The sequence below is a fragment of the Mesocricetus auratus genome, unplaced genomic scaffold (genome assembly GCF_017639785.1).
Source record: "Mesocricetus auratus isolate SY011 unplaced genomic scaffold, BCM_Maur_2.0 Super-Scaffold_6730, whole genome shotgun sequence".
Classification (NCBI taxonomy): Eukaryota; Metazoa; Chordata; class Mammalia; order Rodentia; family Cricetidae; genus Mesocricetus; species Mesocricetus auratus.
In genome coordinates this window covers 38,443,219-38,454,001 of record NW_024429184.1, presented here as the reverse complement: position 1 = coordinate 38,454,001, position 10,783 = coordinate 38,443,219, and the positions used below count along the sequence as shown (strand labels likewise).

General features: G+C 42.8%; 1 long non-coding RNA gene across 1 annotated transcript; it reads right to left on the bottom strand.

The window, feature by feature from the left end:
* Nucleotides 1-511: 511 nt before the first annotated feature.
* On the bottom strand, nucleotides 512-10,389 carry LOC110340131. Its single transcript, XR_002381908.2, has 2 exons — nucleotides 10,020-10,389; nucleotides 512-5,566 (listed from the first exon to the last, which is right to left on the bottom strand). It is a non-coding gene; the product is annotated as an uncharacterized LOC110340131 (long non-coding RNA).
* Nucleotides 10,390-10,783: the final 394 nt, after the last annotated feature.

Genomic DNA, 10,783 nt, shown 5'->3' with positions numbered 1-10,783 from the left:
TCCTTCTTTCTAGTAAATGGTTTTTAAAAGGGGAAATGTTTTTATGTGCATTTCACATTGTATTTTATTAGAAGTTGCTTTCAAATCTAATAACCATTAACAATATAGAAAAATCATGCTCCTATGTTTCTTATTTCCACGGTAAAAATGAATTTATTTAGGAAGAAATTTAAATTATATAAAATAAAATATTTTACATTTCTAAAGAAATGCTTACACTAAAATTACAGAAAGTATAAGAGTTTTCTTTTCTTCCTTTACTCTCCTATAAATTGGTAATACTTGCTTCAAAGAAGCAGGTTTTAGAATAGAGACTTACTTATGCTATATGAAATTTGACATACTTGGTTAAATATTTAAGTTGATTTAACATTTAATCAAGAGTTGTTCCCCCCCAAACAAATTGTAACATCAGATAGTTTTTTTTAATTTCAGCTTGATATTCTTATGAGCTTTCATTTAAAATCCAGTGTCAAAATGAAAGATATTAAACAGCTATTTCATTCTGACATCATAAAATAAACTGAACTTTATTTTAGAAGATGTATTTAACAACCACATAATTAGAAACATTTTATTATACCAGCACAGATGTAGTTATTAACAGTTTTCACAGCAAAGATGTGTCTATTGTACAAGAGGCTGGAATTTCTAACTCATAGTTATGAGATAATACAGCTATACGTTATTTTACTCAATATAAGCCCAATTATATGTGAAATCAAAAATGGGTCTTAACTTTTCAAGAAGCGTCCATTTCATTTATAACATTGTTCCATACAGAAAATTACAGACAACATTCAGAAGTTTGCACACACTGCTGCCATTTCTGCCTTCCTCGTGATGCTACTCACAGTAGTCCGCTTTCTGGGATCTTTGCCACCTGAGTACAGATATTGACTCAATAGGAAAATTTCAAAGGTGAACTTCTGGATATATTAATTAATATGACTCAAACATGTCAGCTTCTTCCAAAACATAACTTGCTTTCTTATTCCAAAGTGTAGTCTTTGAAAACTGCAGTTAATATTAATACAAACAAACACAACAGCTCTTTATCTGAGGCCTTATTTGGGTTTTAACATCCTTTAAATTAAGTAAACACCCTGTTCCTGGTATCTTTATTCTAAATAAAATATTTACTTTTATTAAATTTCACTTATGGGCAGAAGATGAAACTTGTTTTATATTCAGATGCCTAGCAGGAGAAAGATTATTTTCCTTGATATTTACAATTTCATATTTTCCTATAAAACTGCAAAGAGAAAGAATATAGAAAGCATCCACCAGCGGTCAAAGTCAAACATGACTTCTCGCTACCTGTATCATAAAAAATAACCATCCCAGGGGCTCCCAGAACAAAAACAGGGTGGCCTTTCAAGGGGAGAGTGTGATGGGAGCCTTTAAATTCCACAGATTAAATGATCCTAAGAGCTTAATGTTTCCAGGGCTTATTGAAACTCGTACCATCTGGCTTCTGTAACCAGTGTGTTGTTTCTTGGAGCCCAGCAGAGGGCGCTCTGGCATTGTTGACACCAGATACCTCCCTGTTCCCTGCACTAGCATCTTGTTCCCTGGAAAGAAAGACTCTATTTCCCAAGAGGGTTGTCCCGGAGCATCTCAATGGGTCAAGCTGTTCCTAAATTATTCCGAGAAGCTCTCATTTCAGACCCCTAGATAAAAGTTGTGATTGCCGAAGGACTCCCATGGTCCTTTGCACCAAACTCACTAATTGTCCACCTGGGTTGTTTTTCTGGAAAACTGCTGAGCACAGAATTTCACAGCAAGAAAATTTTGTAATGGGCATTAATCTAGACGATTATTTTTAAAATAAATTGAAAATAAATAGTTTTAAAAGAATAGAAACACTATGAATCAATAACCACACTGGACCAGATGACTTAATCACATGTTTGTTCCCTTACTTTTGTAATTCTCTCATAACACACATTTCGTTTCTATTTACAAAATATATTGTTTTAACCGATTAAGCTTTATGAAACTAGAGTTTAGGATGATTGTAAACAAATAGGATTAGATTAGGGAGTACTAGTGTGCTTTTATTATGTAATATGAATTACAACAACACAAACAGGACTGTTTTGAAGCATTAGACCCTTTTTGCTTTGTGAAGTGCTCAACGGACTGTGGATAGAGGCCATCAATACAACTGGATGAATACTGGAAGGAAATAGGAGCCTGTACGACAGCCTGCAATGCTTCAAACCCATTTCCATTTCTGGTGACTGTTTTTCATTGACAAAAGAGGAACATCCTAAAGCCATCTTCTTTGTGTTTGAGAAAGCTCTCTCCCAACACAGCTTTCAAACTCTGTACCCCCATCTTATATGAAATCAAACACAAACCTAAAGTTTGCAAATTCAAAAGTGCTAATCTATAGGATTTTAAATCAGAAAACAAATAAAATCCATCTTTCAGGATGGAGCGAGGAATTAGACCACCAAGGATATTGTTTCTGACCTCTTTTATTTCCAGACAGAGTGGATACGTTTCTGTCATTCAGTTTTTAAGAGAAAAAAGTGATAAAAACGCATCTTTTAGGCCATTGCCCATACATAGCCCATTCTATACCTGCCAAAAAATCGCTGCCGCTGTCTCGTTTGCACAACCTGGTTCAGTTTCTCTATGGATGATGCTTGGCAACCTTTATGATTTTTTTTCCCTGGACCTAGGCTGGATACATATCATTTATTGCCTAGTTCTCTTTCCATTGCAAATATGACTACAGAACTTATTGTTTATTGTTTATATACAATATTCTCGATGTTTAAATTAGAATGCTGAAATATGCTTAATGTTTTAAATACATATTGAATGCATTACTTCAGACACATCTGACCCACAAATCCTGAGGCAAATCTTCATTATATGGAATTTGGTAATCTGCCCTGCCTCTGAACCTCTGGTGCTGGGTAGCTACAAGGAGGAGAGTTCTGCAGTATGGCTCCCTTCCCCCTCCCCGCAGTGCAGGAGTCTGGCCTTCTGGGCCTGCAGTACCTCCTTGAGAGGTGATGTTGTCTGTCAGCTCCGCATCGGGGCCCCATTGCTATGTGGGTCTGGGCCTCAGAACTTGACTGCCCTGTCCAGAGCCCCGATGAGAACCTACCTATACAGTGGTTGTAGGCTGCTTTCCTCCTGCCTGCCTTGATCACCAAATCGGTCCAGTTTTATCCTCTTTAATACGTCTTGAGGCATACTCTGGGGACATTTGAGAGGTACCCTTGGTAACCTCATCTGCGCTATGATCCCTAACTGAGGACTTGTGTCTCTGTTTTCAGGGTTGTGATTTAGGAAAAGCAAAACAAAACAAAATTTCCCTCTGTTTCATCTCTGTCTTGGAGGTTTTGTCCCTTAGTCGGATTCTGGTTTCAGTCCAAAACAACTGATCATCATAACAGGGTGGACAATTTCAGTAAAACACCGTTTAGATGTCTACAATCTTTACGTATCTCAAAATTTTATTTGTAAATTACCTAATATCCTGGATTTTTTAAGGGAGGGAAGAAGAAATTCTATTGCCTTACTTGGAGAATTATGGATAGAGGAGGAAGAGGAAGGGGGTCCGGTCAGCACCACGGACAGCGCAAGGAACGGAGGGCGCGGCCACTTTGGTGCATCGTTTCCCAGCCTAGCCTTTGTTCCCAGGCCAGGCAGACCACTATAGAACAAAGACTTCCATCAAGGCTTTCTCCTCAGCCTTGGTTTTCTTAGGCTCCAAGGTTGTGGAGTGGATCTGTCTAAACTAAGTCTACCTCCATGGTCTTCCAAATAAATTAATTTACCAAGTCCCCGAGTTTCTGGCTTGGTCTTTCCCCTTATTTAACAACTTTGACTGATTTGGGTATTGCTACGACTTTCCCTTAGTCTTTCAAAACCCGAAAAGGCCGCCATGAGATTGGGTAGGGAATAGGAGAAGTCAAGGGCTATGGGTGTGGGATTTTCCTATTTCCACACACGATTGAGTCACTTGAGGTTTTTGCACAATGTGGTCTGGAGGCTATTTAATGCTATACCTCCTCATCCATTTTGTTTTCCCAGTCCCGCCCAGGATTGAGGACAAGCTCTCAATCTGTCTTGATAAGGCCAAAGCTTTTCAGGGTTCTAGACCGTTTGCACCATGGGAGCTACCGCTGTCTGACAGCTGTCAATGAAACCTGTAATATTCCCCCTTGGGGATATGCATGCGGGGTTCCCGGATTCTCGCTGAAAAACATATGACTCTCTCGCATTCTAAAGATTCTGAATCAATGCAAGGGGTCCTTATGCCTCACAGATGGGTTCATTCTAGCTTCCTTCATGAGGCCTGGAATTGTTTCTTCCCAACCTTCCTGACCCTGAGTCTCTCTGATGTCCTTCAAGTGCAGTCGTAGGCTCCGCTCTTGGCATTCACCGCGTGCCTTAATTGTATGACATTAAATCAAGGTCCGCTGTGAACACGGAGGGCAGAGTCTCTGATCTTGATCCAGAAGCAACTGACTCATTGCAACTATCACACTTTCCTCTCTGCCTTTCACCCTCCCCTGGAGTTCCGGGCTTGGAGTTCCTACCCCCAGGGTCGTAACTCAATGCACCCAGCTCAGCTCTCCTCCTGCCACATCTGCTAGAGTTGGCCGTTAATTAGTCTGCATAGTGCAAGAGTAGATGGTGCATGAGCCTGCCTATACTTATGCATACATCTGCATGCCATTCAGAGCGCACCTAAAATCCATACATACGTCTATAAATCTAGTTTTCAAATGATGGCGAGGATCGAAGTTAATTACCCCTCTGGTACAGATCTAATTTCCTAATCGTGTTATTTTACTGAAGGCAATTAGCTGAGTTGGTTTGCCCTGATCCCTTCCTAAGACATTTGTAAGGAAAGGCAAGTCTTAAAAGACCACGCCATGAGTGTTCTGCTCAAAAACAAAAAACAAAAAAAAAAACCTTTGTCAGTTGTCTCCTCCTGTCTGCTGTCGGAGCAGAAATCTAGCAGATAAAAGCGAATATAAACATGCGTGTTTGTATGTCCGACAAACACACGAATATGCCTCTGATACCCTGATTTTGGTTGGGAAATTTTGGGAAAAGATCAGAATCCCAGGACAGGCTGGTTTATCCTTCTTTGTATGGCGGAAACATTAACTCAACAGCACCTGCCGAATCCCTGGAGAGCTGGGGCGCATCTGGTCTGGCTATGGTTTTACTGCGGGAAGAAAAGGCTGCTTGCTTAGGCTTCCTCCGGCCCTGGAGAGCAGAGATGGGGTCAGAGACCGCTCTGGGCGTAGGTTAAGGGCAGCGCAGCATACATGCACTCTCTGCGGCAAAAGTCGGGAGAAGACCCGAGTCTGGGCAGAGGGAGGGAGAACTGGAAAGAGGAAGAGTGAGGGGAGTTGACCTCTATGGGCGGAGCCCCCTGGACAGCGGGCTGGAGGCGGTGGGCAGCGGCTCTTTTCACAGCATCCCTTGCAGCTGGTTGGGCCAGGGGAAAGGACGAGCTCCAGCTCACTCGAAGGAAACCAAAGAACTCAAAGCAGGTTTTGTGCAGAGACCCCAGAACGCTCCCCTGAAAAACAGAATCAAAGAGCAGAATTAGAGCAGGAGGCGGAGGGAGGAGGGCGAAGCTGGAGAGGAGGGACGGGAGGCGGGATGAAGCATTCAGGGAAGCCGAGGTGACCCGCTGACCGGACCTAGTGAGTTGAGCCGGGGGCTCCACTCAATGGGCCGGGAGACAGGGGAAATGCGAACTCAGTCTCGGCTTCAGGCTTCAGAAGCTGAGAGGATGCAGTCAGGACCAAAGAAGTGGATTCCGGAGATGAAGTGGTGAGAGCGAGTCCTCAGAGTGTCCTCTGTGCAGTCCCAGCGATTCGCGCATCCCGCGCACCCTTACCGGTCTAACCCCTCCCTCAGACCGCACGCGCCAGAACCGCATTCTCCAATCTCCACCCCTTCTTGGTTTAAGCTCCTGCAAGCTGCAAGATGGGAGAGTCCCCGCAAGAAAATCGAAACGATCGATGAAATAAAGAATTACATATACACATAGCCCTAGAAATCCAAAGGAGAAAGAGCTGCTAGCTCTGCCCAAACCTGCCGAGGACCAAAGCGTTTTCAGGCGCTGCTCGGTGTGTTCTCGGAGAAAAGAGGAGGCTGAGCCGCTTCCACGGTATAAGGTGCTTTAGGGTGGGCGGTGGGGGCAGGGAGGGGGTGGATCGTAGCGGTCCGGTCTTTCCCCCTCGCTTGCTGATCCAGAATTAGGGATTAATGGCTCGCTCCAGCCAAACAAATAAGGCATCTGCCTTCAGCACAAGAGGATTACACGGGCTGCTGACGTCACCAGTCAGACAGATGTTGGCTCCCAAAGTCCTGAACAGCTCCCTGTGTCCTTGAAACCAAAGAGCCGCAGAAGGCGCACCCCCTGGAGCCGCGCCTGGGCAAAGCAAAGGGCAACCGCCTTGCCCTTGCCTACACTCTCCTGGGCTCCAGCAAGCTGGCCCCAAGACAACTCCCCAAAAAGTAGCTTCTCAGTCTCTCTAGCCCTCCCGTTGCACTCCGCAGACCCCTGACAAGGTCCGGGCTGACTCAAACCAAATCCAAGTCACCGCACTTAGTTTCCTTTTCCTAAAATGGAGACAGTGAACTACTCTCTAGTTCTTCATCTAGGATCTGGCATCCAAGGACTTGGGCATGAACAATAAGCATCCCAGGCTGCACTCAGCTATGCTCCAGATGAGGGACCATCTCTTAATTCTGTGTCCAAGACTTATCTGCACCTTCTCTATTCCAGAATTGTCCTTTCCCCGGTCCAAGGTCTAAATTTATGCTTAATCTTAGGAATGCAACCCGATGGAATGCCTTCTTAAACAATGACTCCCTTCCAAACTATGTCTGCTTTCCATTCAGCCCTGGGCCACCATTCTAAGAACCATAGAATACCATCATGGAGATGATAGAGATACCATCAAATGTCATTGAATATTCTCAAATGCTCTGAAGGTACTGCTTTGTTTGCTTGTAAATACGGATGTCTAAAATATATCTATTATCTCCGCTAAGAAACGAAGACATTTCAAAGAACTGCAGTTTCATTCTATGGCCAACATGGTGGCTGAAGATTAGTAATTCATTTTCTTGCAAATGTCAACATAACTCTAATTTTATTTTAAGTTTAAATATAAATTGTTTTTATTTTTCTAACTGGTGCATTATGTATGATTTCATATGATCTTCCAGACCTTTACTGGTCACAAAGACCTGTTACAAAATAAGTCAGATGTCATGGGGGTTGAAAGTGGAAATTTAGATGAGCAGTTTTAAGTGCATTATATAACCCAAAGCAAAATAATTTTGGTAAAGTTTATTTCTGAAAAGGTTAAGGTAATGAAACCCAAGCACGAAACAACATGGTTGTTTGACACAGAGCCCAAGAGAATCAATCCTGTGCCATAAACTGTATCAATATGTATGAGAAAGTCTGTTGGTTTCTTGAGGAAAAAATGTTTGTCTAACTATTGTACTGTTACTTATGGGCTACTGCACCTATCCAGGGGCAAATGGTGGAGCTGCAACATATCTCCTTTCATATTATCCCTGTCTATCAAAGTGGCATTTAATTTTTCCAATTCTATGCATTTAGAAACCCAGTCACTGATAAAAATCTATTTAATTTGCTCTAGTGTCATGCAGCTAATCCCAGGCAAAATAGTAAATTTTCCCTGTCTCTATTCGCTTTAAATCTTATAAGGAATAGTCACAACAAAATTCGTGCATTTAAAATTGCCACTTATGTGCGGCACAAGATAGAAATGGCCTTTAGTTGGATAAAGAATTTTTACCTGTGAGAAAGGGCATAAAAATGAACATGGAACTTATCATTTCTTTAAAACACGGTAGAGTGTGCATTCATTATGATTTAAATTCAAAATCTAATTTTAGTTTAAATTCAGAATTTAATCTGAATTGTTACAAAATATAATAATTTTTTTGCCGCCAACAGATACTATGAGGGTAAACTTCCCTTCCACCCCTTCCACACTAGCACAATTTTGCAGCAGTCTGTTGGCTAAATAATTAGTTCGCTGTCCATGGTTTTGATTCATGTTAGGGAAGAAGCTCAGGGTGCTTTGGGAAAATTTGGAAGTCAAGGTGTTTCTGGAGTAATTTGGCTTCCTAGCAATTTAAGATTATGTAAAGGGAGGACAACGGGGAATGGTATATAGGCATTAAGTTTTTTTTCATTCAAGTTCTTTTACTATTTTTTTCTGTATTTGTCACCAAACAGAGTACCAGAAAAAGTGAGTGTGTGTGTGTGTAAGGGGGTACAGGTCATTATTCTGAACTGACAAATGAACACTCTATGTATGGGTTCAAGGATCTGTAATAAATAGGAGATAATACTTGTCGGTCTATCATCTTTCTCTCTCTCCCTCTTTGGTTAAGAAAAGTAACACAGACATTCTTTAGTTTTGTAGAGCCAATGCTGTCTACTTTTGAATGTGGTTTAAATAGAGCATGCAGTTTTATTAAAAATGATACACAAAGGGAGAGAGAGACAGAGAGACAGACAGAGAGAGAGAGAACATGGAACAATACTCATCTGGAACATCTCCTTGTCTTTATTATATGTTCATACAGTGATGTGCAGTTTATATAGTTATCTCACATCTATGATGAGGCAATTAAAAAGAATTCTGTAAGCGTTTATTTTCTAAGGTAGCAAGGCAGGCATGATGATGTCGTGGGTAAGAAGTTTCTCTGTCCAAACAGCAAATAGCGTTCTTTCCTAGGTTTTTAGAATATATGTATAATAGAGTAACAATAAACCTGTCCTGGGGTTCCTACAGGGAATGAAAGGAGAAAGAAAAAATAACTAATTTCCTCCTCCCTCCAGGTAGTTGGTTTATTTTTTTTCTATTTCATTTTCTCCTTCAAGATGATCAGAACAGGATTGTTGTTTACTTATGTGTGTATAACCAGGCACTTAAAATCCATGTCCCAAGAACTCCTAAGGTTCCTTAGAGGGCATTGCCCAGCACAAATCATTTGATACAAGTATATGAACAGCGAGGAAACAAACTCTAGGTTTCAAAGCAAAGTCCATTCCCACCAGGCCAAGGGGCCCAGCCTTAGCCCTTAGCACCTCTCCGGGTATGAGAGGGCTGCTCCTTACCCCCACCCCTCAAAGTATTGAAAACTTGGGAAATCCTCGTACCGGAAGAAAATGGCCTAAACACAATGGGACTCGCCATTTTCTACTTGCAAAGCACAAAGCGCTTGGCGCTGCCCGCCACACAAAGAAAGCAAGCGTGGGCCGCAGAATTCTTGTACATTTTCAAGAGGCTAGAAAATATCTTCCCCAAATGGCAATTTATATTGTTTGGGCACTGTCAGACCCCTCCCCCCATCTCTCCCTGGCATCGTCCCTTAGCCCAGTCTCTAGAAGATCCTAGCTTTGAGGTTTACATAAAAGAGGCACTAAAGGTTCCCTGTTAGCAGTGAGCTGCTCACAGTCACTCTCAGTCTCCCCAGACAAGAGGTCCTAGCAGTGGGCTGCAAAGGGCTCCATACTAGGTGTAGCTGTGTGGAAGCACCTCCTCCCCCAATCTAAAATCCCTGCTTCTGATTCCATAGCTCCATGAGCAAATCTGGTAGCCCGGAGCTCAGAAATCTTCCTGACCCATTTCTTTGGAGCGCCAGGAACCGACCTTGCTGCCAGAGAGTGCCGAGCCCGCGGGCAGCAGCTCTCAAGGATGTTCAGTGCTCAGTGCTCGCGGAAAGCTCTGGTCTGCGCGCCCTGCCCCAGCCCCCAGCCCGCTTCTCCAGACCACTGCATACTACCCAAACCCTGTCACCAGCCTAGGAGAAATGCTGCCGCTCAGGTGCAGAGAAAAAAAACCATCCGGGGAGTCCCTATTAATAAAAACACCCAGACACAGGCAGCAATGCTGCTCACAAAGAGAACACTCTCACTCAGTTCACCGCGCAACGCCGAGCTCAAAAACCCAGGAAAAGACAGTACTTACAGCAGGTGCGCGTTTGGATAATCCGCAGTCAGCTCGTTTGGTTTGTTAGTCTGTGCTTTAAAAAATAAATGTGCATCTCTGTATATTTGATTTTACATCGCTTCCATCGTTGAGAAGGAAAGAAACAAAAATCTTGTAGACTAGAGAGCATGGGGGAGGGGGATGGAGATTTTCATTGTCTACGCTCTGCACACGCAGCCCAAGAAAAGACGAATATTGCTGTGTGTGGTTTCTTCTACTTTCTGCTTGAAATTCAGAAGGTCTCAAAGCAGCAAAGAGGGGGTTTGGTCTCCCTCCCTCTGCGTGTTCCACTCCTCTCTGTCCTCTCTGTTCTCTCCTCTCCTGTCCTGTCCTCTCCTCTTCTCTCCTCTTGTCTCCTACCCTTCTAGTCACTCACCCTCTTGCTCTTCTATAGCTAGTGTTCTCTCTCTCTCTCTCTCTCTCTCTCTCTCTCTCTCTCTCTCTCTCTCTCTCTCTCTCTCACTTTTTTTTCAAAAGAGGGCAGGTCGCTTCCTGCATCCCAATGAGTTAAATCAGTCACTTCTTCTCATGCATCAACAGCCTCTTTAACAATCCGAGGGCTGCAGGCACAAAAGAGCATTTAGCTGCCTCCAATTTGTGTAGAAGGCCTGCCCTTAATTTGTTTTAGGAGTATAATTAAATCATGAATTTCACGTAATATAAAAATACCAAATTCCCAACTTCAGCTAGTGAACCGCTAATGGCAACCTTTGAAAATAAACTCCTCCTCTTGTAAGCCAGGG